We start from the raw sequence: 24,544 nt of genomic DNA on the forward strand, positions 1-24,544 counted from the left end.
CGGGTGGCAGACCCCGAGCTCATGAAAAGGGAATTAACTTATTTCGGAAGCAAAGTAGGCAGCCCAGTAATGTGGGTCTGGGAAGAACAGCACGGCTATTATGAAACCCGCAGCAGCTTTGGAGAAGGAATTCTAGGGAAGCGCTGGCCAGAGACGGAAAGCGCATCCCTTCGAAACTCCTGAACGTGCGGCTCTTCCTCCGGTCACACGCGGGAGGGCATCCGCAGGGCTATGGGGAGATGGTGCTATTCAGGGATGGTACATAATTCATAGCACTGGGAATAGCTCTCCCCGCCGGGATCCCCGGACCGTTCGCCTGCCCGGGAGCATCCCAGGAACGCGCACCCGGGGCGGCGGGCGGCGGGGGGTGGCTCCTGCCGGCTGCAGAAGCTCCTCAGCGGAAGGAAAACAATCCCCCAAACTTGAGCGGGCGGCTAAGCAGCCTGCCGAGGAGGGAACCCCAATGGCTGTCTGGGTCCAAGGTGCCATTGTCGTTGCTCAGACATGTCTGGCCTCGAAAACTTTTGCTGAAATTCTTACATTTTGCTCACCCCGGAGGCTCCGATCAGGTAATTTTGTCCTGGTTTCTCCAGCTCGCAGCCTTTCATCTTCGCGGTCCCCGACACATTTCCTGACCCCCTGGGACGAATTCGAGCTTGACACCGGTCTGGCTTTCCCCGGGGACCCGCTGCCACCCCATGGGAACAGCTTGGGATCGAGCTCTCGGACCCCCCAGCAAAGCTGCCCGGCCGCCCGCCGCCGAGCGGGCGCTTGCCCCCACCCGAGAGCGGTGCGCGGCTCCTCACCTGCTGTCGAGGAAGGGCTCAGCCGCCAAGTTGGAGCGGCGGCGGCAGAAGTGGAGTGGCGGCAGAGGACATGACCGCGGCTCGGCTGCTGGTACCCCGCGGCCTGTCGCTCGGGTGGGCGTCCGGCGGCCCTGCGGCGGGCCCGGCGGCGGGCTGGCGGCGCGGCAGAGAGCGGCGGGGAGCGGCGCGGCGGAGCCCCGGCCGGCGGTGCGGCAGCAGCGCGGCAACAGCGCGGCCCTCTAGCTGCGGCACCGCCGCACCGCCCCGCAACGCCTCGCAACGCCCCGCCGCGCCCGGGCACCCCGCGCTCGCCCGCCGGCTCCCGGGGCTCGGCAACGAGAGCTGCGCGCCGCCGCTTCTCCTCTTCTCCCGACGTGATTCTGCTTCTGCTGCTGCTTTAGGCAGCGCGGGAAGAACTCTCTGCGCTCTCTCGTGCTCCCTGCATTTCCCAGGGCACAGCCCTTCCCACCCCAGCACGGCAGAGACCCGCTGCGTGCAGGCAGAGACCCGCTGTGTGCAGGCAGGGACCCGCTGTGTGCAGGCAGAGACCCGCCGTGTGCAGGCAGAGACCCGCCGTGTGCAGGCAGGGACCCGCCGTGTGCAGGCAGGGACCCGCCGTGTGCAGGCAGAGACCCGCCGTGTGCAGGCAGAGACCCGCCGTGTGCAGGCAGGGACCCGCCGTGTGCAGGCAGAGACCCGCCGTGTGCAGGCAGGGACCCGCCGTGTGCAGGCAGAGACCCGCTGTGTGCAGGCAGAGACCCGCCGTGTGCAGGCAGAGACCCGCTGTGTGCAGGCAGAGTTTAAAGGAAAAGGACAGACGGGATTTCTCGCTGCCGGAGCCGGGGCTGAGGAGTCAGGCAGCACGGCCTGGGGGCTGCACCCCAGAGGCTGGCAGCTCGTTTAACTGGCTTAGACAGGTATTTTCCTGCTGTGCTCCATAAGGGCTCAGGCGGGATGTTGATGTGCCTCACAGATACCTGGGCATCACTGTGGTTAGTGGAATTACTCTGGATTTACACCAGCACAACGGGAGTTGGCACCACAGCCCTGCAACCCATTCTTCCTGCAACTCCATCCAGCCCATGCTGCTCCCCCACTGCCTGGCAGCTGCCCGAGCCCCGCGCTGTCTCCACACTTGCTCCTAACCTCCCCAGGTGCCCCCTCCCAATGGCTCCCCTCATCTGTAGAGCACCCAGCACCAGGATGACTGCTAGCAGATACACACCTAGCTGAAGTCTGGTCCAGCTGAGGGAGATCTGCTTGCGTGTGGGCAAAGAGCTTCCTTTCCCTGGCCACCTCAGTGTTGCTCTACCCCAGACGGAAGACTATCTTCCAGAATGTCATCTGGAACACAGAGCTGCTGTTGTGAGCAGAATGATGCCCAGGGAAAAGCTGGAAAAGCTGTCCCTGTTGGCCAGAGTCAGTCGGCATAGTTTGAGGAGGGCGTGGGAAGGGAATTATCCATACCCATGTCTCTAGGGAAAGGGACAGAGAGGCAAAAGCTTGGAATGAAACAGAGGTTTGGCACCCTCATCATCTGAGATCTGCCAGTCCAGGCTAGAGGCGTCCTGTGGAAATGACCTCAGCACGGGACACTGCCTTGGGGCAGAGGGATGGAGCAGATGATTTGCAGTAGCCCTTCTGACTTTGGCGACTCCCACTCAGCCAGGCTCTTAGGAGGTGTGAAGCAAAGGCTTGGCCTTGCATACCCTAGGATATTAGAGTATTTGCAACCAGAGCCCAGGTACCCAGTCCTGCATAGGTGTGGGGTGAGCTGCAGCTCTGTGAGGAAGCAGGGGAGAAAGTGAGATTTGCCACTGCATGGTTAAGAACAAGGAAGTTCGTTGGCCACCATCTTCCCCAGGTGAAAGTTCCTACAAAGGTCTTACATCCCTGAGAGCCCACAGGGGTGTGGTGAGCTGGAGCACAGCTCACTGCCCACTTTCCCGGTCCTGTTGTTTGCCTCAGTCTGTGCAGCCCTGTCCAGCCAGCACACACCAACTAAAGGCAAAGAGGGCGTCGATGTGCACAGTTTTTTAGCAAGGCTGAGGGGCTGTGTCTGTGAAGGGAAGCAAGATATAGGCTCAACCCTCCCTCTCTCCATGCTTTGAGGGAGATGAAAGAAAAAACTTGTCTCCGGATGAAGCATCTTCATCTGTGGCTTGCCAAGGGCCAGAGAGCTGCCTCAGTTTAATGCCATGCCAAGGTGCCCAGTAGAAGACAAACGGGCAGACAGCGAGGCTGATGCAGGCAGCGCTGTCACCACAGCATGTATGGTCACCTCCACCACAGCTGCCTCTTCACAGTCCCTGCCAGCCGCTTTTGTCAGCCCATGGTGACCACTCCATCCTTCACCCCAGCTACGCACATTGCTGGATTAACACACAGGCACTGCAGCTGCCCAGCGAGGCAGGGGATTTGCCCTCATCAACTTTTACAGGCACACTGCTTAGCAGTAGAGCTGCAGCTCTGTTTCTTCTGCTTTAACGACGATAAGGCAGCATTAGCATCCCAAATCAAAGCCTCTCTGACTTCAGGCAGCTCTGAGAGCAATGTGTTTGTGCACAGATATTTTATGTACGTGCCACTGCTTATGGAGGTACGGTGAAAGCCAGCCTCAGTGAGGTGGTATGAGGGTTTTGCTTTTTAACCATTCGGTCTAGATTAGGGAAGGGCAGTGTCCCTGGGAAGTGATCAAGGGCAGAGAGGATAAGCTGCCAGTGGGAAACTTTCCTGCCCAGAGAGGGAAAAGGGACAGGCTGCAAAGGCAGTGCAGCTAAATGCACGGGGCCCTCCTTTTTCATGAAACTTCTTGGCGCATTTATGCACCCACTGGGATGAATGAAAGGAAAATGGATATGGAAATGGCCCTTTGCTCTCAGCTGCGAGGGAGACCTCTGGCAAGAGCCCATCTAGCAGAAGGAAATGAGATCTCATTACATTAAATATTAGCTGATGTACATTGGACTTGTTATACCAGCTAAATGATGCCCCTCTTAAAAAAATAATTAGAAAAGATGTTGCTGTAGACATAAAAGGCACAAGGAAAAGGCTGTGCTTGTGTTTCAGGGCTGCCTCACATGGGAAAGTGGGGGCTTGATTATGTTATCTCAAACATTAAAACCTTCCTGACAGCATGTCCTGAGCTTCACATGCTTCATCTGACTACAGACTTAGCAACAGATAAATATGCCATGACAAATTTGGTAACATTACTTTATTGATGGCCCAAAAAAACCCAGATCACTTGAGACCGAAAGCCTGAACTCCTGCCAAACAGTTGCAAGTGGAGAGCTCAGATGAAAGATTTTGTTCCAGAAAGGGACAGAAACTACCAAAACCCCCCTGATAACTGAATGGCCTCTGTGAAGGTGAGGAGTCAGCTGCAGAGAATCCTCAATGAAACAGAAGAAGAGAACAGAAACATGATGAAAGAGAAGCAAATCACACTTTAGACAACTGGACATTGCCACTCAGGTGGCTGCATCAGCAGAATCGGAGGACATCAGGCAAGACTTGCTTGTCAGGGGCAAAATAAGTGGTTGGATTTGAAGTACCTATTTATGATGTCTGGAAGGGAATACTGAACAGATTAAAATTGTATTTGCAGCTATTAAAAATGATCAGATTAGTGAAATCCAGAGAGGAGAGAGAAGCATGAAAGGGATCAGCCAGAGCTAATTAATTGGGCAATATGATGGGAGAAGAAACTAAGCGTGGACAAGGAAAAAGTAAAGCATATTGGAAGGAACAACTTCAACACTTCATAATCACTAGTGATTTCTAAATTAACTGGGAGCATGAAGGGAAAAAAGGATGTGGGTGTATCTGTGGACAATAGAGTGAAAACCATCTGGTTAATGTACAGTGGTGAGGGATGCTGTCAGATTGCTTTCTTAGAGGGATACAGAAAATAATAAAACATATTACACTGCTGTGCTGGTACTGCACTGAGTTGTACTCAGCTGTTATGGATAAACTGAGGTTTTTCAGTTAGAGGACAGATTCAGATCCCTTGTTGTGAAAAATAAAGATAGTAGATAGTAGGCTGAAGATGAGCCAGCAGTATGCCCAGGTGGCCAGGAGAGCCAATGGCATCCTGGCCTACATCAGGAACAGTGTGGCCAGTAGGACAAGGGAGGTTATTCTTCCCCTGTACTCAGCACTGGTCAGGCCACACCTTGAGTATGATGTCCAGTTCTGGGCCCCTCAATTCAAGAGAGATGTTGAGGTGCTGGAACGTGTCCAGAGAAGGGCGATGAAGCTGGTGGGGGGTCTGGAGCACAAATCCTATGAGGAGAGGCTGAGGGAGCTGGGGGTGTGCAGCCTGGAGAAGAGGAGGCTCAGTGGTGACCTCATTGCTGTCTACAACTACCTGAAGGGAGGTTGTAGCCAGGTGGGGATTGGTCTCTTCTCCCAGGCAACCAGCAATAGAACAAGGGGACACAGTCTCAAGTTGTGCCGGGGGAAGTCTAGGCTGGATGTTAGGAGGAAGTTGTTGTCAGAGAGAGTGATTGGCATTGGAATGGGCTGCCCAGGGAGGTGGTGGAGGCACCGTCCCTGGAGGTGTTCAAGAAAAGCCTGGATGAGGCACTTAGTGCCATGGTCTAGTTGATTGGATAGGGCTGGGTGCTAGGTTGGACTGGATGATCTTGGAGGTCTCTTCCAACCTGGTTGATTCTATGATTCTATGATTAAAGCGTTATGTCTTCAGTAAAAGCAAAGCACCAAGCGCTGGAGTGCAGAATGGGGTTTTGAAGTGTTGAGAAGGAAATGTGGCTGTTCAGAAGGCAGCAGTGAGCAAGGTGGTCCTGGGTGAAATCCAGCACCCAGCATCAGGCTTTGTGGCTAGCACCTGATAGCACAGATGTCTCTGGCTTCCTGCGTAGGTAGAGCTCCCAAGAAGCCCACGTCTGTGATATATTTGAATAGCATCCTCCTGGGGCTTGTGTAATTTTCTGGCCTCTCAGATAAAGTTGGCTTCTGAGGAGGCTGAAGACTAAAACTCTACAGCGTGGGAAAATCCATAGAGAAGTTCCTTCTTACCCACCTTTTGCCCCTGGTCAGCCATGGCCCTGACAGTGTCTCGTGCAGCCATGTCAGAGCAGACATTTCTTCTTCCTACACCTTACCAGCTGTGCTGGAGCAGTATTTAGGCTGCCCAGTGCTGGGCACATTTCTTGAGCAGCTGATGCATGGGGAAGGCAGGTGCCTTTGGAAACAGGACCTGAATTCTGTGGTAATTAAGCTCTTCATTGACATCCTGTGAAGAGCCATTCAATGTGACCTTTTCCTCAGTTCAGCTACTGAGGCTTGTTGGATGTCTAAAGTACATGGCAGCATCTACACCTCCTCACAGCATAGCAAACGCCCATCTTCCTCAACTGCCACCTGGATGCCCATCTCACGTGTGTTGACAGGACATGAAGGTCATTATGGAAAAGGGCAAGTCTTCATGAGAGTAAGACAGCTCCATGAATTCCAAATGTCCCCCCGCAGAGCTGGAGCTCCTGGACCAGAGCCAGCCAAGATGTAGGCTGAAAGAGTGAGGGAGGTTGCGGTGTACAAGGATGTGAAGTGGGGCAAGGAGGGAGAGGGAGGTGGTGTGCATGGGTGCATGCATGTCACTTAGAGGATGTGTTCAGAAAAATAGCAGACATCTGGAGGATGAGCAGGATAGGGAAGGGAACCCTGTGTGTGCTGTCTAGCTGCTTTGCATCCCTCTGGCAAAGCAAAGCAGCTTTAAACCCAGAATAGCTTGTCCATATGCTTTGGCTGCTTCTGCCTGCAGCCAGAGCCTTGTGGTAAATTTGGCCATGAAATAATAATAGTCTCTTAAAAAAAAGAAGCTGAGCTGGTGGAACTACCTGTCTGCTACAGATGACATCAGAACTGTCCTTACAGACTGATGCACTGTGATTCTGCAACCACGTAAGTGTTTGGATGGTGTCACTGAACGGCAGAGCTGAGATCGCTGTTCAGGGTGAAACTCTGAGTTATGGAGATGTCATGGTAGGCTTAAATAGGCCAAAATAGGCTTATACATGCCCTGGCTTGCCTAGGTATGGTTTTCTGACCTCCCTCCTTCTGCTATGGGGAGAAGCAACCACGGAAAAGATGACAAAGAACCCAGAGACACTGAGTCTAAGGACCATGGCTTGCCCAGACTTGTTTTGCCCCTGTTTGCATCCTGTGGTAAACAAGATATACACACACACACTTGGCTTGTGCCTGCCTTGTGCAAGACCCATGTTTTTCCCAAATTTGCATAAAGCAAGCCTATGGCTTCACCTGATATGGTCAAGCTCAGCTAACTGCCATTCTGACTGGCTAATTTGTGTCCAAAGACCCATTGGTCTTGGGCTGTACTGATGAAAACAGATGAGCAGGTAACACAAAGTGCTCTGCCATTGTATTCATGCCTGCTGCCACCATGGCTGTCTGCCTCTGGCAGTGATTCTGCCATTGCCTTCTGCAGCATTATGCTAAGCTAGAAGCTAGCTCTGCTGAACTGCCTGGAAACTGCCTGCTTCGAGTTTATCAGGATCAGGCTTTAAACTCCTCCATGCGATAGGCCTGCATAGCCAGCGTGACACTGTGCTAAGACTGCACATGGCAGGACATCCTGCCTGCCCCTGAAAGCCTCCTGCCAAGACAGGAAGTCCTGGAGATACACAGATCATCCAGAGGAGCCAGGATACGGTCAGAGATAGTTCGCTCCTTTCCCCAGCACCCTGTGATGCCTGGGAAGAATTGGAAGCCTTAGGGGCTCACAAGACAGTGAGAGAACCCTCTCCTCTGCAAGCGTTTGGGTGCTGTTTGAAGCTGTAGCTAGCCCCACGAGTCGGGTGATAATGTTGTGAGTAAAAAAGCCTCTTGTAGTTCACTGACTGCCTTCTGCCATAAGCAGAAAGGAGCTTCCTGAGTCCATCTAGTGGATAAACAGTGTAATTACCTGCAAGCAGCGTACTGACCTCAAGAACCTCTCCTTCCAGCATAAAGTTTGCATTTGCTAGTTATTTCTTAAAGTGTTCTAGTTTTACCTGCTCCCCATGTGTAAAAGTGGCCAATCTATGCTTTTGAATCTTGTAAATAAGTTTTCTGGTGAGATTTAATGTTAATAAACAGTTTTCATACTTATTAACAATCTTTGCTTGGAGATCAAAATTAATATTGATTATTAATTTTGCATGATCTATAACAGAAGAAAAACAAAGGAAGAAAGCCACAGAATCACAGACTGGTCAGGGCTGGAAGAGATCTCAAGGATCATTTAGTTCCAAACCCCCTGCCATGGGCAGGGACACTTTCCACTAGATCAGATTGCCCAGAGCCACATCCAGCCTGGCCTTAAAAACCTCCAGGGATGAGGCTTCCACCACCTCCCTCGGCAACATGTTCCAGTGTCTCACCATCCTCATGGTGAAGAACTGATTGCTAATGCCTAATCTAAATCCACCCTCCTCTAGCTTGGATCCCTCCTAATCCTATCACTACCCAACACTCTAAGAAATCATTCACCTGCTTTCTTGTAGGCACCTTCAGATACTGAAAGGCCACAATAAGATCTCCTTGGAGCCTTCTCCAAACTGAACCCCAACTCTCTCAGCCTGTCCTCACAGGAGAGGTGCTCCAGCCCTCTGAATCACCCAAACACACACTCCTATGTAGCAGGTACCATAAAAGCACAGTGAGCTCCATCTGTAAACCCCATAAATGTGTATGAGCCAGGGCAGAGTGTTTGAGACCTCTCTGTGCACTTCTGCATCCTATTACATTGAATGCAGGGCATAAACTGAAGCCTTCACTCTGACATGAACCTTCCCAAGAACAGAACTCCGTAACACGTGCTTGCCTGGCAAACTTTGCCAGCTCCTGTCAGAATGGAAGTGAGGTCAGTGGCTGACGGACATGATTCAGCCTTCCTGCTACCAGAGCTGGTTCTGCTGCTGGTACAGATTATAACCACTAGTCCCTGGGGCATTGGAGGCCAAGAGGAAAATAGCACAATTGAGTTGTGTTTTGAGAGATGACAGAGAGTGAATTCCCTGTGTCCTTCAGCTGGCTTTGGGCCAACAGTGTTCAATCCTGTAATCCCACAGGAGTCTAATCTGTGATGCTTTACTTCCTCAAAGGTTTAACTACCTCTTTTTTTTTTGCCTCCTTCCTTCTCGTTTTTTTGGCTGTCCTGCTTTGCCCCAAAAAGGCTGTGTTGAGTGAGTGGCTGGGGGCTCTCAGGCTGCCTCCATGCTGCAGTGTAGCTGCAGAGAGTTTAAGTCCAACCTCAGCAAAGATAGCAACTACCTGCAGTGGCAGTGGCAGTCACCTGCTTGAAAACAGGCCCCCCACTGACTGATTTCTGAATAAAGTGTCTTCAGAGGCTGGCAGACTGAACTCTGGGGACCTCCTCGCTCAGCTATTGGCAGGAGGCATTGTCTCTCAAAACAAAGCTTTACAAGGCTGCTGAAGCCTGAGATGAAAGGCAGGCAGCAGGGCTAAGAAGAAGATACCAAGGTGCAGCTGTGTGAGCACCACAGGAAACTTCTCCATTTGTTCTCTGCTCCTGCTGGCTCAAAAGAGGGTCAGCAGAGGGCTGCATCCCTGTCTGCAGGATCCTGAAGCTTCCCACAGACGCTTCAGCATTTTTCTGCCCTCTTCTGAGAACCTGCTCTCAGCTCACTGGAGCTGCATGCAAGGTTCAACCTCCAGTTCATGGCTGGGGTGGAGAGTTGATATTGCACTGGGATAGCTTTGCATTGCAAAGCCCTGTCCACACTGACCTGCAGATCTCAGGGCTTCTCCTTTCCTCCTCCTTCCTGCTATCAAAAGCATCTGGGAAACTGCCTGTGAACACTTTAAGGAAATTCAGCTCAGCAAACAGAAACAGAAGGACTTTGCCCCCTAACCACTTGAAAAACATCGAAATTCACTTGAATAAGCAAAAAAAAAAAAAAGGCTGAACTGTCACACATGAAGCACATGAATCATCTTCAGGGAGGAAAGCAATGCTGGCAATGTCTGGGCTTGAAGTAACAGTAGTTAACATTATAGTGACTCATACCACGTATGCGTCACATCGTCTTTCATTAGGAGCAGCATTCGGGTGTCCTGTGACTAAGTGGATGCTGCAGCCGTGGTCCTAAAGCTTTTGCCCGGGGATTTGTCTTGCCCATATGCTCTGGCTAAGTGCAAAAGGCATTATCAGCCATAAAATATAATAACAATCATCATCATCATCATCATCATCATCATCATCATCATCTCAAATACTTCATTCAAATGGCAAAATAAGATGAGGCTCAAAGCTGCTGTCCCCAGGGAGTGCTGTGGTTTTGATAGGGAGAAAATGTATAAATTGAGGGCAGGCACCTCTGGAGAGGCCCTTCTTCTGCTCTCAGCTCATTAATGTCAAACAGCTCTGCAGCCCATTTCTAATCTTCAAAGAAGGTCAGAAATCCCATTTTTGTCTCTCCATAGAAAGACCTTGGGTTTCTTTCCAACAACCTTATGGTGCCCTCAGCATTCTCCCAACAAATACTGTGATCTGCACAAACCCTCGCTAGCAAGCCACAGACATCAGCTCCTGCAGCCTGAGCTGCACCATGAGTGTCACCCAAACCAGCTCATGTTCCACCAGTCCTCCTGGTTTGCCCAGGAACTGAAGCTGGCATTGACCCTTCGCCCTGCAAAACAAAGCTGTGGAGAAGTTTGGGATGTAAAAGGTAGAGGGGTAATGTCAGGCAAGAGATGCAAGATGGATGAATCAGGGAGGGAGAAATGCAGGAGGAGTCAGGGAATGAATTAATGTCAACTAACTGAGGACAGCTTCAGTTATTGAGGGCAGCTTTTTCAGGCTCAGATGACTGCACCTGGCTAGGGGAGGTAGCAAGGCTCTGGGATGATGCTCTGGCCAGGCCAGTCTTTTCCAGCATCTTGCTGCAGCCCCACAAGCTCCATTGGGCTACTTGGGGTTTGCTTGCAATCTGCTGGCATGGGACTGGAGTGCAGCAAGCCCACCCAAGGCAGTGCTCATGGACCATTGCCTCTGCTCCCATGACAAAATGCTCAGATTATGTTGAACACTGATGAGCAGCAGGAGAAAATTGCCAGGAAATGGAAGGTGAAGGTGAGGACACCCCCCAGGGAAAATGGGACAGATGCAGCTCTGGGATAAGAGCCAAGAATGAGCTGATCTGCCAGGTGGATGGTTTGGGGCTCTTTTGCCAAAATTCTGTTTCAGTGGTAGCATTAGTCTGCTTCTCAAAGGACTACTATGGGCTTTAAGGCACAACTCATGTCACTTTTTGGCCATGGTTGCCTTGTTTTGGTGCTGGCAAAGCTACCACAACTGTTCAGGGCTGGAGCCCTCCGTGGACCAGTCCCTAAAGTGACTGCTGGAGCCTGCAGATCACAGCCTGAGTACCACAAGAAGTTGTGCAAACACCTCTGTGTGTCTGGGAAACACATCTCCTGCTGAGACCTGATCTGTGCTAAAGCTCTGGAGAGCTTGGTCCATCAGATGGGTGGGAAGCTCTAGCGCAGAGCAGCAGCAGATGTATTCTGCAGCAAGATCTCCTTCCTATGGACATCCATGGAGGCTCATGTTCTCAGGGCAATGGCTTCTCCAGGGTCAGGGCCCTGCTAAAGCTTGTGCCATCAGTTTAAAATTACTCTTTGCAAACAAATTGTCCTCCAGCATAATGATGGCGTTGGACCTAAGCGTGTGCAGAGCAGCTGAGGGATGTGCTGGAGGGAGTGTATCAAACTGTGGCAAGAGAAAAAAACCACAATCTGGAAGATACCTGTGGTGAGGAAAATCACTTTACTCCCCTCCTACCTGAGTAACACAGACCATCCAAACAGATTTCTATCCAACTTTACGAAATATACCACCTATGGGCTGAAAGAAGCAAGAGAAAATGCATCTTGAAGGGTAGCACTTGTACAGAAAATTATGAACTACTGAAAATAAGTGCTCATAATTGAAGCTCCCTCTCAACCTTTGCAGCAGGACAAGGAGAGTGCTCTTTCTGCTGAAGAGAAAGCACTTTCATGGGTGACACCGAGGCACCATCTGAAATCCATAGCAGGCCAATAATCTTTCACACCAGCTGCTGAAATACCTTGTAGGGGATAGATGAACAGCAGGGAGAGTCTTACAGAACTTGGGTAGCCTGGAGACAGAGGCAAAAATACAATAACAGTGGGGTTCAGAGGGAAACAGCAGTTGTAGAAATTGCCCATTCAGCTTTGTCTCTCTAAGCCCAGGACAACCCCTGAGCTGGACTTGTGACAAGGACAACATCTGCAACCATTTTGGTACCACACTGACTCAGTCTCGCTTCAAGGTACTTTCATAAGCAGGCAGGCTGTGGTGAGGAGCTTTAATCTAAGGAGAAGTAGCCAATATATTTGTTTTCTTGTGGATGCTCAGCTGTAACAGCCAACTGTGCATGAAGTCTGTGCAGCTGCTTGGGTTTTATTTGGGTCCTTCTCAGGGTTAAAGATTTAGTTCTACCAGTAACTGCCTCAGCCTTAGACTAAAGACCCTTTATAAACAGGAAACTATTTCAAGTGCTAAGTGTGGCAGGCTATGACATAAATGGCAATAGTGTGGAGGGACTGTGCCATAATCAAGTGGCTGAAGATGCTATTTTCTGTGAGATAAAGATGCAGACTGAAAAGCACATTTCTAAAAGGTGAGAATGCAAAATAAAAATCTCTTACAAGTCCCTCTGGCTTTCCAAAAGCCATCAACACATTTCTAACACAGCATGTCAGATGTATCAGCACAAACAGCATCATGGCTATCCTGAAGGGACCTGCCTACCTGCACCTTTACCTCTACCTCCCTGCATCAGCTGGAAGGGACCCACATGTGCAGCTCTGTGGGCGTAGAGCTTCTGGACTGAGGTGTCCCAGCCAGAGTCACAGTATCACAGTATCATCAGGGCTGGAAGAGACCTCATAGATCATCAAGTCCAACCCTTTACCACAGAGCTCAAGGCTAGACCATGGCACCAAGTGCCACGTCCAATCCTGCCTTGAACAGCTCCAGGGACGGCGACTCCACCACCTCCCCGGGCAGCCCATTCCAGTGTCCAATGACTCTCTCAGTGAAGAACTTTCTCCTCACCTCCAGCCTAAATTTCCCCTGGCACAGCCTGAGGCTGTGTCCTCTCGTTCTGGTGCTGGCCACCTGAGAGAAGAGAGCAACCTCCCCCTGGCCACAACCACCCCTCAGGCAGTTGTAGACAGCAATAAGGTCTCCCCTGAGCCTCCTCTTCTCCAGGCTAAACAATCCCAGCTCCCTCAGCCTCTCCTTGTAGGGCTTGTGCTCAAGGCCTCTCACCAGTCAACTCACAGCAGGTCATCCAGTACATGTGGATGAACATTGTTCCCAACAGCAGCATCTCTCAGCTTTCTGAAAGTCCCTTGTTTTTTTTACCTTCTGCCCCAGACTAACATGTCAGTTTTGCAAAGTTGCTCTGACTGTGCTCTTCACAATCAGGTGTCCCTCCCCTGCACTGCACACCACATCACAGAATCACAGAATGGGCTGTCTACAACTACCTGAGGGGTGGTTGTGGCCAGGAGGAGGTTGCTCTCTTCTCTCAGGTGGCCAGCACCAGAACGAGAGGACACAGCCTCAGGCTGTGCCAGGGGAGATTTAGGCTCGAGGTGAGGAGAAAGTTCTTCACTGAGAGAGTCATTGGACACTGGAATGGGCTGCCCGGGGAGGTGGTGGAGTCGTCGTCCCTGGGGCTGTTCAAGGCAGGATTGGACGTGGCACTTGGTGCCATGGTCTAGCCTTGAGCTCTGTGGTAAAGGGTTGGACTTGATGATCTGTGAGGTCTCTTCCAACCTTGGTGATACTGTGATACTGTGACCTCCAAAGATCATCTAGTCCAACCTCCTCTGCAGTCAGCAGGGGCATCCTCAACTAGATCTGTTTGCCCAGAGCCCTGTCAAGCCTTGCCTTGAATATGTCTGATTTAGTTGGGGCAACTGACGAGGCAGGGATTATAAAATAAGTAGTTAATTTTATTTCCAGAAAGCTCCACCCACAACTGTATACAAATTAGTTAACTTTGGGCTCTATGGCCAGGAAAATATTCACAAGGATGCTCATGGGCTACTCATTAATTTAGGAGAAACAGGAAAAATAGAATAGTTCAGGCACAAAATGGCTTTGCCCCACTTGCAAATAGGCAGCCTGGGGCCCTAGGGAGAGTCTGCTCTACTCACTGTGGTGGAGTAGAAATTTCAAGATGGTCCTTGGCTCCTTTGTGGCAGTGTTGGAACTGCTCAGCCATTGAGAGGCTTCTAGATCTTCCCAAGGTGCTGGGAAAGAGGCAGATGATCTCTGACCTAATTCTGGTTCATCTCGGCACGGAGGTTTGCAGAGGTGCAGGCAGCATCTCTCACAGATGTGCAGAGAGCACAATGTCAGTGGCACATCTCACCACATCGTGAGGCACTTAATGCCTTCTCTTGGTAAACTTGAGGCACTTAAGTTTCCAGGTAGTTCACACCCAAAATATCAGGGCTAAGCTGGTCTGAAGCAGGAGGCAGAGCAGAACACATTGTCCAAGAGCAGCGAGGCAGAGGCAGCTCCGTGAGGCAGAGGCAGCAAGGCAGAAGCAGCACAGCTGCTTGTAACTGAGCTCCGTTTATATTCCTTGCCCGAGTGTAGTGGCTCCTGTGGCCACAGAGATTCACCAATCCAAATGCATTTGCAAAGCTGACCACATTAGGTGAGACCAGGGCTTGCTCTCCCTTATTTGGGCAAGACACCAACATGTACCTAAACACCTGTGGGTACCTGTGTAGCACTTTGGGAGGGGACATCATGGCCCAAGCCTTTGTTTTCCTCCTGCCCTTACCTCCCCCATCAGCAGAAGGGTGGGGCAAGCCAGGACATCTAATAGGCCTATTGGCCTTCCAGGACTATGTCCAGGTATGGGGCCTCAACTACCTCCATGGATAACCTGCTCCAGTGTTCCACTACCCTCATGGTAAGGAACTTGTGCCTAACATCCAATCTAAATCTACTTTTTCCTACTTTGAAGCCATTGTTTCTTATCCTATCACAACAGGACTTTGCAAACAGCTCTCTCCATCCTTCTTGTAGGCTCCCTTCAGGTACTGGAAGGTCATTATTAGGTCTCCCTGAAGCCTCCTCTGCAGGCTGAACAACCCCAGCTCCATCAGCACACTTTTGAAGTGTAGGGATCTTGCAGCAGCTCTGCTGGCCTGGGAAGCCCATGAGGTGGAGTACCAAAGAGCAGTCTGTGGTTTTCCCCTAGTTGTGCAATCTGTACAGGCTTTATTCTGATTTACTGCACCCCCTGATGACCTTGTGAGAGCAGCAGATACCCAACTGGCCATTTGGTTCAATTACTGTAATTGCCTCTCCACAGGCCTTCTCCATCATGCCTTGCAGGTTGTTCTGGAAGCAGCAACATGCTGGCTTGCTGGCTGGAGTTGCATTGATCATCTCATCTTCACTTCTGCTGCCTTTAAGCCACTCATTTGACTGACTTGGCCTCTTCAGTCTTTAAAGCCTTCACCAATGGTTATTGTGACTGTCACAAAGCCCTGCCCTCAATCTGCAAAGGAACTGCCTACTAAATCTTGTCACACCTCTGTCCTCACCTTAGCTTACTCTGTTCTTTCAGCAGTGCTACTATGGGGCAAGAAGGTCGGGGCCTGGAAAATGCTGCACCATTGGTATGATCCTCATGACCTGGCTGCAACATGGCCTTAGCAAATACCATTTTCTCACACATGGAAATGCTTGTGAGAGGCAATATGCTGGCAGCAGGTATCGCACGGACACAACAGAGGGAACTGTACCTTTAAGGGAGCTTGGAGCTAAAGCAGTCAGGAGAGATCAGGAGCCTCAATCAGAAGATAAACAGAAGAAAAAAAAAGAGAGGAAGTGAGGGAGGTGAGGATGAGAAGTTTAAACCTGATTCAAGAAGAAGCCAGCAGTGAGAAATCCACTGATGCTACATCATGGTGCCAGAAGCAGGGCCCACTGAGCATGAGCTGAAGGAGGCAGAGGTAAAGGAGAATGGTTGGGGGCTGCAGAGCAGGGGCTGTCAAGACATGACTTTGATCAGTACCTGGGTTAGAGCCAGGGCTGTCTGTACAGTGGAGCAAGCCAGACCCCAGGGAAGGCAGACAAAACATGTCTCGGACATGGGCTGGGTGTGCAGGACAAAGGATGGAAGATGGATAATGGTGCCCACACTGGCTTCAAACTTGGGTTGCAGGGAGAACATCATAGGAAGAATGTCACTCTGTGTGCTAGTTTGAGGCCAGCTGGAATTAAGATGATGGGCTGTGAAAAGGAAATAATGATGATGTCTGCTTCACTCATAGGCTTGCTAAGGTGTACAAACCCAGGAATATAAACACAGATAACACAGTGGCTCTCTGTCACAGCTGGTGCCTGTACTTTTCTCCCTGGCTCACTTTCTGTCTAACTAATCCTTCTGCTTTCTAACTCCCTTGGCCGACTCTCCAAGCTTCTGAAGGAGTTTGCTGTGATGGAAGTGCTTTGTGGAGATCACGGTACACATGAGCCTGATGACATCTTGGCTAGCAGGTCTCTATCAAGGAGTGATAATGGATGGCCTCTCACTGTTGGTGAATTCACTGACCAGCTGAGACAGAGAGAGGACATCTTGTCACATTCTGGCCTAGTCTCTGCCATAAAAACTCTGGGTACAGAGACAAAAGATACCATGAAAGAATGGAAAGAGGAACTTGAACCCTCCATATCCAACCTGGCAAAGGATACCATCCCTGTGTCATCTGAATGGGTGCATGTTTCTGCCATCAGGAATAGATGCCCACCTCCTGCAAGGCAATTCCAGCTCAGGAGACAACTTTTACCTAGACATCAGCAATCATGTGGGTCACTGTGGATAATCCTGCATGACTAATTTGATGAGCACATGAACAGGTGGGATGGTCAAACCTACTTCAGCTCTTTCAAAGAGAGCCAGGGAACAAGGGGACACAGTCTCAAGTTGTGCCAGGGAAAGTCTAGGCTGGATGTTAGGAGGAAGTTCTTCACAGAGAGAGTGATTGGCATTGGAATGGGCTGCCCAGGGAGGTGGTGGAGTCACCATCCATGGAGGTCTTCAAGAAAAGACTGGATGAGGCACTTGGTGCCATGGTCTAGTTGACTGGATAGGGCTGGGGATAGGTTGGACTGGATGATCTTGGAGGTCTCTTCCAACCTGGCTGATTCTATGATTCTATGATTCTGTGAACTGCAGAGTGGCAGAAACAGAGGCAGCAATGCCAGAAAAGTAGCTGTCACTTCTTCAGCTCCCCAGAGCAACTGCAACTACTCCAACAACTGCAATTTCTCTCACAACACCACCAATCACTGTGCACACCCCACATGCCCTGTTCAGCATTAGGGGTGCCCTGCCTCCAGCCAGGAGGAGGAAAGGGATTTTGGAGAGAACCAAATCTACTGGAATGTATTTGTTAGGTGGCCTGGCAGTTCAGAAGTCGGGAAACACAGGGCTTTAGTGTACTCTATTGACATCGAATTGCCAGGGAGGAGAGTCAATCACTGTCTCTGGAATCACAGGCGGATCTCAAGAGGTAATTAAGTTGCAGTGGTTCTCTGTTGCAGCTGGTGCCTGTACTCTTCTCCCTGGCTTGCTTTCTGTGTAACTAATCCTTTTGCTTTCTAACTCCCCTGGCAGGCCCTCCAAACTCACCTTGCATGTAAGGCAAAGTCTGGGATAATGTAGAGGTGTGGAAAGAAGGTGGAAGGGTGGTTGGGAGCCCCTCCTGGGGACTTTGGTTTCTGGGAGAGGTGTTGTGTTTCTGTATTACTCCTTAACTTGTGTATTGCTGTATATATCTGCTTGTATATCATGCTAAGATGTGAATATAAAGCTTCATTCCTTAATTTCCAGCCATCTGAGACTAATCTGAGTGATTTCATAAGGGGGGAGGGGGGGGGTGGGTAACACCCAAACCATCACACCCTGCTAGTAGGTTTTTAGCATTGTCCTCAACATCCCATTCTTCCCTCCTGCTCTGCACCGACTCCCTCTAATTTGCTCATTAAAGGGATCTGGGTTTTTACAACAAATTGTGACATTTTCTGTTTAAACCTGTGAAAAAGCCAGAGTCCTGAAACTGCCTTGAATGCTAATGGGTACAGTCCTGGCTCAAGCCAGTTACTGGCAAGCTTCTCATTGACTCCTGTGGAGCAAAGATTGAGACGAAGGCTATCTTTCAATTAAAGGTATTACTCTTAATAGCCATTAAAATTCTGTTTAATCCAGGCTCTACAAGAAGTAAATCCTGAAATTCATTAAGAGTTGTATAAAAAGCCAACACGAAGAACCACTGTTAGGAAAAGTGCCTCACTGCAGAGGCTGAGGAAGGCCAACAACTTAAGATCAGGTTCAAGGACTGGGACAACCTGCTGCTGCAGGGATGTGGAGCTGGTTAGGCCTCCTCCAGCTCCCCATGGCTTCAGTCTCATAGTTCTTTGCCTTTTTCAAGGGTCCCAGTGCCTATGCAGAGGAGGGCAAGTGAAGGAGGCAAGATAATATCCTTGTGTGATCCTCTTTCCTTCCTCCAGCTTCCCTCAGGTGTTCCCCTAGGTACAAGCTCATTCCTGTCTGAAGATGCTTCCCTTGCCTGATCAACTCAGCCCACAGCCATGCTGTGGTCAGTCTGGTCCCCATGACACTGCAAGGCTTATCCTTGCCATCCCAGCCTATTAGGTGCCCATCTGCCATCTCCAGAAGCCTTTATCCAGAAAAGCCTTGGAGAAGCACAGCCATTAGTGGGGAGCAGCTGCTGCCCGTCCTGCACAGGGAGAGAAGCCAAGAGCTCCACTCTGCCAGGGGTCTGGTGGCAAACATCCACCCTTCCCTTCTTTGGGAGGCTGGAGGTGCAAAGCAGAAAACACTGCACATGTGAGAGGGCTGCCCCTGCTTCTTACCAGCTGTGGAGGCTGTCACAGTTGTCACTCTCAAGGACCTCAGCTGCACCCCTGAAACTGGGATACCACAGCATCTGCCTGGGGAGCTGGTAACTGGCTTCCAAAGACCTTTCCTGCCTGGAAGCACCCCAGAGACTGGATGCAGCTCACAGGCTGATGGTAGACCTCACTGTCTGCACGAAAGGAGGATGAGTACAACAGGCAAACATGGGAGCCATCCTGGGTGGCCGGTGCCCACCCTCTTCCAGCGTGCTGCCTGGCTTTGGATGGCATGCTGAGCAAACATGCCACTCCTTCCTTTTGCAGAACTTAGGCCTCTGCTTGCACGTCAAAAGGGCACTCAAGACGCTCCAAGATGCTCACCCAGAGGCCATCATTTTCCTGAAGAAAAGTAGCCCCAGTTCTGCACTACACCCAGTGAGCCACCTCATCCTTGCCACAGTCTGCGCTTTGCTGCTCACCTGTGCAAAGCTTTCTGGGTTCTTCGTGACTTACCACTGGCATCTGATGGTGCTTTGGGCTTCAAAACCCACACTCACTGAGCCACTGAGAGAACAGACTAAGAAGTTGCCCGAGGGTTTGCAGTTATCTGCCTGAAGACTCAGCCTTTCTGGCAGTGAGCAGGCAGCTGGCCTGGAGAGCCAGTGCCCATAGACCTGGCATTAGTGGCTGGGATAAAACTCCTGCAAGTTGCTGGAGGGAGAAAATGGCTCACAGGATGGAAGAAAGAGAAATTAAATGGAGGCAGCTTGCCAGGTGAACTCAGTGAGAACCGTGCCATTGCCACAGCAGGTGAGCTGGGTGCTTCTGCAAGCCAAGGGCTGTGTTTGACTCATGGGATTACAGACACTTGGCCAAAAAACTGATGAATTGCCTCAGGTGTGGAGCTGAATCCCAGATACCACAGTACATTCTGCCCCTCACTGCCTTGGCTCTGTCCTTTGGGTCACTTCAGTTTCAGCACAGGCATTTTAGATCCTGTACTTGTGGGTGAGTTTGGTTTTGTATGCATTTTTCAAGAGGCTTATACAAATACAAATTATTTCTTCATCTAATAAGTATTGGTGCATTTTTCACAGGCTGCAGCTTTAGGTGGTTGTTCAACCCCTGTGAGAAGTCCTGCTCTGCCATGTGTTAGACAAATCATTTTCCTCTGTCCCTTGTGTTCCTCTGCATCTGTTAATTCCTTTATTTTTGTTTGTAGAAGCTGTCCCATCAGGCTGGATGACTCCTAAATCCCTGTAGCCTCTCTGCATTCTGCAACCCAGATTTAACTCTATGAGCCTTCCTGCTGTCTGAAGCCAGAAGGTAAGCAGCCAACAGCTCCTGCTCCCTCTTCTCCCAAACATCAGCTGCCTTTCCCAGCTGTGAAATGTTGCTGGATGAAATATGTTTGGTTCTCTCGATCAATAATCCATCAGTACTTCTGAGCACCAGGGAAGCAGACAGCTTCCACCTCTTCCAGCTATTTCCTAGAGAACCATTCTCCTGTCTCCCCTGCTGCCCTGCCAGATCCTGATTCTCTCCATCCCTTCATGTCCTTCTGTTGTTTCCTAAGTCTGGTACTGGGCTTCCTTCTGCTTGTGGTTTTTTTTTGTTTGCTTGTTTGTTTGGTTGTTTTTTCCTAGACTGTGCTCACATTTCTCTTCCTTTTTGCCCCCTATCTCTTCTCACTTTCTTCTTCCAGCCTCTCACCTCTGCTTCCTCCTTACTTCCATCTCTCAGTAAATTGTATACTGTCATTTACAACCATAATGATGATGAAAGACTCAAGATGTGGAAATAGCCCCTTCCCTCCTCCCCTCACACTCCAGGCATATGTCATTATTCTAGCTCTCCTGCAGCCAGAGCAGTGGAGCTCCAGCCTGCCTGGGGAGCATCTGTGTCATGCCAGCAGATGCAAAAGTGATGAAGGATGGCAGAAAGGGCCAGCTCCCAGGGCTAAACTCCATCAGGGAGCCACGATGTTACAGCTAGAGTAAGGTGAGGGCTGGCCCTTGGTGTGCTTTCCTCTCAGCTATCACCAAGTGCTCTGCAGTGATAGGCAAATCACTTTGTCTCTGTGACACAGATGGAGAAGCTGAAACAAATCACTCGGCTCTGTAAGGAGAGGGGCACAAACTGAGTGCCCTCCCTTTAAGCTTTGAAGGAAAGTATCATTGAAGGAACCTGTCCCCAAGGACCAGCCATAGCTGAGTTCAACTCTCCTGGTGGGAGCAGTAACAAATGTTTTCGTTGCAGATCTGTAGTCTACACTGTAAACTTTAGCCCAAAATTTGACACTCCTTTGCATCCAGCCTGCTGTCGAGGTGTCAGGAGTCTGACCTGCAGGGAGCACAGAGGGAGGCTGGACCTTGCCTGCAGCACACACACGCCAGGAAGACTCAGGGGAGCAGCCTTTTAGCATGGAAGCTGACAGCAGCCAAACATGGTGATGGATATGACAATGACATGACAAAGGCTGTGAGAGACAGACAAAGCCCACACAGCCCCGTGCAGAAACTCTCACCTTCACCACACCCAGACCCCAGGGAGTTAGGCACATTTACTGCAAGGTGATCCAAACAGCTGCTGGACAAATCCAGCCCAGCATCTCACCCTGACCATGGCTACAAGTCAGGCCTTACAGGGCAGCCAGTCCTGCTCCTGCTCATTCTGTTTGTCTTTGCTTTAAAGGAGTGTTTTTTACCTGTCTCTCCTCTTGAAATACCTGTGCCTGTTCCTACATTGCATGTGTCAGTCTTGATGATCTCAGTAAATCAAAGCAGGTACCCAACTGTTGGCTGAACATTAGCTGTGCTGGAGATGCTTTTCCAGTGGTTTAAGCTGTTTCAATAAGATAATGAGAAATTAGTCAAGCGTTCATGAACAGATGCTCTTCCTTCTGAAAAACACAGGGCACACTTCATTGTTTGAACAAATCTTCCTGCTAAGCCACTGCTAGCTGCTAAGGTGCTGATTTGATGTGACATGTACCATTCATCTTCATAACAGTTTCCAAGTTGAGTGCTACAGAGGCCTGCCGTCACCCATGGGCTGTTTTGGCTGAGTCAGATGCACCTCCCAATGAGTGCCTTCAGTGGTTGGAAAGGAAACTTCTGGAGCTGGCTCAGGGGGCCACCACACACTCCTCGTTTCGGTATCTCCCTATCAAGAATGGACACCTAGAACCAGTACCCAGCCATCTCCAGTAATTCAGTGAGCAATTCGGTGTCTTCTCAGGGCAGACCAGCCCAACAAAAAAAAAGGCAGATCAGTGCTGGTTGTCACTTAGTATAGTTCTGATCAGCTTTATCCTGATCTTCATAGGGAAGAATGAAACAGTAGGAAGCTTCCAGTGCTTTTTGTTTGTTTGTTATTTTAGAATCCCTGTGAGAAAAAAAGACTCTGTTCCAAAACAACTTGTGTTTCTGGAATGAGAGCAAACACTGGACTCCAGAGGCTCAATGGCCTCATCCATATGGATCCAATTCTCTATAAAAGGTTGATAAAACTGCTTCTTGTATTTGTGAATCTGAAGGCTACAGCTCTTCACATGGAATCTGAGAAGATTCCATGTGAAGCACCTAAGCCCTCAGGGTGCTAGAGGTTTATTAAAGCATTATTATTATCTAGAGGTTTATTAATGCATTTACACCTACCCAGCCTCTCCTTCAGTCTCACCTTTCTTCCTGGGATGCTGCATTTCTTCCCGGTTCTCTTCTGAGCATCAACCCAAATTTGGATGTGAACTCAGTGACAGATATCACAGGGCACAGGAAACAATTATAAGGAGCAGAACTATCCAATATACACAGCAGGAACAGCTCTGTGATTCAGAGTCCTTATTATGGATCAGAGCTCGTAAGATTCAAAGCCTGTATAGACCATCAGAGATGGTGTGGGCTCTGTGTTTCTTCTGAAACACACCCTGATAAGTAGAAAAATACACATCTGGCATAGAAAACAATGTCTTTAGCCCTTGCTAGCCTGGGATGGATCACTGTAGTAGAAAGAACGGTGTCTGGGTTAAAGTGCAGCACGCTAGCCCAGAGAGTTTAACATCTGGCAACAGATGACTTGATTAAGACTAGTGGTGGTGGAGCTCCAGGGCTGGCTGAACTAATTGCCTCTCAGCCCTGAAAATGCACTCCAGCCATTTTTGGAAAATTAACTTCTGTGCCCATGGGAATGCTCTCACTCCCTTGTACACTGGTGAAACAGCCTTCATAGGCAAAAGGGTTCATCAGGGAGGCTGCAGCGAATTATGAAAGCTGTTTATGACCAAAGCCATTGCCTTCCCAAAAGCAGAATTGCCCTGAATCCTCGGGAAGTCCCCAGTGCTGTGGAAATGTATCTGGCCAGGCTGCTCTCTACTGCACTGATTCCCTGCCAGCTCTGCAGTGCAAGAGCCGGGGGCTGCATTTTTCACCTACTTTACTGATTCTGCTACTGCTCCCAGTGCAGGAACTAGCCTCTCCTGTGACCACTTCCTTGAGACATGCAGAATCATTACTCAAATCTGCTTGCTGATGCATGGTTTGCACCAAAACCAGTGCTTCTTGACCAGAAAAATAGTCAAGAAGACTGATAACTGGAGCAGCAGTCCCTCCTCTGTGCAAACATTGCTGTTTGTTGTTTTCCCTGCTTTTTGCCATCAGAGGTTCGCATATCTCACTGCCCAGCCCAGCAACTCATCACTACCATGATAAGTTTGTGAGGCCCATCAAAGCTGTGGGATTAGGGCTGTCACAAGCCACCAGCTTCCCACTGCATGCTCCCCCAACTTCAGTGACAAATCTGCAGCAGCAACGACCCAATTTTGTCTCTCTCCACCACTCAACCTTAGACAAGAGTGTGGGATTTATTATGCTGGGACTTGTGCTCCTAAGCGTGAGGATGTTGCTGTTATCAGCAGTTGACATGCCATCAAGAAAACATTGCTGTCAAAGTGAGAAGCCAGTGGTTAGCATTTCCCCAAACCCCTGTTTGTTTGTAAGCAGCAGAAAGAGTGCACGTCCTGCACAGGAGAACACAAGCCCTCTGGGACCTGGGGGGAAATCATCCCCACACCCCCTGCCCAGGGCAGGATGTTAGTCCCAACCTTGTAACATCACTGCTGCAGGATGAGCAGCTTCTGAGATATCTGCTGCATGCTGCTGCAGGTGGGACGAAGCCCTGGCTGCCTCACTGAAGGCTTCTTTGGTGGGTGAGGGGTAAGACTTTGGTTGCTGTGGCCATCCACTTCATCTGCACTGTGTGTTTTTGAAGAACACACTTGAAGCTTGAGCACAACAGGAGAGGACCTAGCACGGAGCACCAGGCCTGTGGGCTCCTTAATCTGGGCATTGCCTGGCAGTGGCTACTAGTCAGAGGTCATATAGCTGGCCTGGTGGCTTTTTATTTCACATCCTCTTTTAAAAGTTAGGACCACAGTCCTCAACAGGGCATAGAGGCTCTGGCCAGCCTGATCTAGGGTAGGGTCCCTGCCCATGGCAAGGGGGTTGGAACTATCACAGTATCACAAAGGTTGGAAGAGACCTCACAGATCATCAAGTCCAACCCTTTACCACAGAGCTCAAGGCTAGACCATGGCACCAAGTGCCACGTCCAGTCCTGCCTTGAACAGCCCCAGGGACGGCGACTCCACCACCTCCCCGGGCAGCCCATTCCAGTGCCCAATGACTCTCTCAGTGAAGAACTTTCTCCTCCCCTCCAGCCTAAATTTCCCCTGGCGCAGCTTGAGGCTGTGTCCTCTCGTTCT

General features: G+C 50.2%; 1 protein-coding gene and 1 long non-coding RNA gene across 3 annotated transcripts in view; one reads left to right on the top strand and one right to left on the bottom strand.

The window, feature by feature from the left end:
• SYNDIG1L (synapse differentiation inducing 1 like) overlaps window positions 1-985 on the bottom strand; it is a 17,194-nt gene extending 16,209 nt beyond the window's left edge. Inside the window, exon 1 of the mRNA XM_064149594.1 lies at window positions 807-985. The gene's annotated coding sequence lies outside the window, so the exon portion shown is untranslated. The remainder of the gene's footprint in view (window positions 1-806) is intronic.
• Window positions 372-23,797, top strand: LOC135178606 (uncharacterized). 2 transcript variants are annotated; one of them, XR_010303631.1, is made up of 3 exons: window positions 372-569; window positions 20,006-20,109; window positions 21,796-23,797. It is a non-coding gene; the product is annotated as an uncharacterized LOC135178606 (long non-coding RNA). The 2 variants fall into 2 exon arrangements; XR_010303630.1 differs by lacking the exon at window positions 372-569 and adding an exon at window positions 19,508-19,791.
• The last annotated feature ends 747 nt before the right edge of the window (window positions 23,798-24,544 follow it).

This window comes from Pogoniulus pusillus, chromosome 1, assembly GCF_015220805.1.
Source record: "Pogoniulus pusillus isolate bPogPus1 chromosome 1, bPogPus1.pri, whole genome shotgun sequence".
Taxonomy (NCBI): domain Eukaryota; kingdom Metazoa; phylum Chordata; class Aves; order Piciformes; family Lybiidae; genus Pogoniulus; species Pogoniulus pusillus.